Below are 2,533 nucleotides of genomic sequence, written 5' to 3' on the forward strand. Positions count from 1 at the left end.
AAAAAAAAAAAAAAAAAAGGGAGGGGGAAGGAGATGCACCGTTTACAAAAACCTATTGCAGCGCATGTCTTAATAAAAGCCTTAGGGTAGACAGCGAAACGCAAGCACCACCATAGCAAATAAATTTGATGCACAGGACAGACAGACAGGTAGCTGAATTGTGCTTCGCATGGAAATACAGCCCAGATACAACTCAGCAACAACATTTCTGTTAATTAAAAGCTTAACCTTGTTCTAAACGATAGGAAAGAGGGGTTGGCAAGAAAAAAAACAAAAAAGCCACAAACAACATACAAAAAAAACCCAAACAACAACAACAAAAAACCCCAACCCTAAAGGGCCTGCAGGGTTGCTGCTGTTGTTCTGTTTAAAAGACTGAACGCCCTTTTCCAACATGATCTACAGAAGCTGACACTTAAATGGCAAGAGAGCAAGCTCGCAGAGAAGGGACGCTGGTGCCGAGGTTTCTGCAGATCCCTCTCCCAAGGGAAAAATAGTCAGTCCGGGTTTTTTTCGTGATCCTGACCAGGGTTTGCAGCTCGCCAGCCTGACCTGTCAAGCGGATTATTTTAGAGGGAGATTAATAGGGGAGGCGGGCTGCAATAATAATCGTTTTGTTTGATGTGACAACTTTGATAGGCGTTGATTTACTTACAAACTGATAGGCTTTTAATTGAGCGCCTCCATCCAGCTTGAGATGAAAGGAAAACCGCATTGAAAAGCTGCCCGAGTGCCCTCGAGCCTCAATACTGATTAGCCATCTCGACAGTGAATAGTTCAAGGCATTTTCAAACTTTTTTTCCTCTCTCGCTCTCCTCTCCTCCTCAAATATATGCCAGCCCACTCCTTTTTAAGAGAAAATAAATCATTTCCATTGTGTGCAAATAAAATCGACTTGACATGCTTGCCAATAGCTGGTAGGTAAAGGAAAGTGTGGACTGGCACTTGTTAATTAATTCCTCCTTTGCTCTCCTTTTTTTTTTAAAGTTACAATTTTCCTTTGTAGGAGGAGGAAGACGGGTTCCAACCCTGAGCTTTGCTGTTGTTGTTGTTGTTTTAAAGGAGAATAAAAGAAACAGCCACTAAAACTTCAACAAGACTACACAAGGAAATGCCAAACAGCAAACTGCCTGCACGGACTCATTAAACAAGGATTCCTCGCGACGGTAACGAGCAGGACGGAATCCATCTTCTTCAGCTCAAGAGAGGAAAGGAGCCCGCAGCAGCCCGAACAAAAACTCCGCAACGCTTTCGAGCTGCAGCCCCGCCGCCTGCTCGATCCTACGCGTGTTCATCCTAACTCTGAGCCCTTCGCTGGGAATCGTTTCTGCATGTGTTAAGTGCAGAGAATAAGCTCTCATAGCTCAAAAATGCTTTGGAGAGGGCAAGGGGGAAGGGATGTCTTGGGGCTGATTTTTTTTACAAGCTTCTACATAAAAAGTTTACAGTACTGAGTGTGATTTAAATCTCATTTCAAAGGCTGAGCGGAAAAAAAACCCCAACAAACAAACAAAAAAAACCCCGCTTTCCTCTGAAGCTACTAATGAAATTACCCTCTGAAGCCTCTACCGCAGCCAGAAAAAATCGGGGTTCGTGCTGTTCCCCCCTTTCTTTCCCCCCGCTTTTCCCGTCCGTGCGCTTGCCTGTTTTACACATGTACCGGCTATCGCCTTTGGTTCCCTGGCTTACAAGTAAAACAACCTCTTCCAGAAATCACCCTTACCTCTGTAAGAAAAGAAAGAAGGAAGGGAAAATGGGGAGGGGGGAGCCTTCCCACAGCTGACTCTACCTTAAGACAATTAATCTTTAGTCTTTCACCCTGGGAGGCAGGATAAATACAACGAGAAAACAGATAGGAGTCTCCCTGGTCCTGTAAGGAAAACAGCTGTTCCAAGCACTTTAATGCAAATGAACACAAATGAAGGTTTCAGCTTTTTTTTTTTTTTTTTTTTTTCCCCCTTTCTTCCAGAGTTTTACTGCACTCCATTTATCAATTGGACTTGACAACAAAAGAACGAACTAGGGGAAAACCTGGGGCAGATTCAAGTCACTTCCACTCTATATAAAGGAAGGGGGGGAGTTCCTTGAGGGCGAGTTGTGGGTCTTGTCAGTCCTAGTGCAATATCAGGTTTTTCTGCAAGATTTCTTTCTCTATTCCCTCAACCTTTTAGTTTTCACGGTCTTGTAAGATGACCGCGGTGACTGCAAAATGAAAGTACGTTTATGACTTTCCACTGAAAAGTTGAGGCAATACGCGCTATTCTTTCCGAGAAAATACAGAAATTAAGAAGTTTGTTAACATTAATTGTATCTTTATAGAAGCTAGAGGAGTCCCGCATGTTTAGCCTACTGTATACACCATATTAAAATACTGAAGTGCTTTTAATCCAATACATCAGATATACTTACTTGACTGCAGGATTTAAAGGGTACCGCTTTACAGGGGGTAGGAGAGACATCTAGAAACTTAGGTCTACCTCGTAAGAACAGAAGCTCATGAAAGGCTATCTGACACATCTGCTTAGGGACTGGA

At 43.2% G+C, this 2,533-nt stretch overlaps 1 protein-coding gene across 1 annotated transcript in view; it reads left to right on the forward strand.

Moving 5' to 3' along the window:
- The window catches only part of LOC104391493 (zinc finger protein 503-like), a 9,120-nt gene that overhangs the window by 979 nt on the left and 5,608 nt on the right, over window positions 1–2,533 (forward strand). The window lies entirely within an intron of this gene.

This window comes from Chaetura pelagica, unplaced genomic scaffold (genome assembly GCF_000747805.2).
Source record: "Chaetura pelagica isolate M959 unplaced genomic scaffold, ChaPel_1.0 scaffold166, whole genome shotgun sequence".
Taxonomy (NCBI): domain Eukaryota; kingdom Metazoa; phylum Chordata; class Aves; order Apodiformes; family Apodidae; genus Chaetura; species Chaetura pelagica.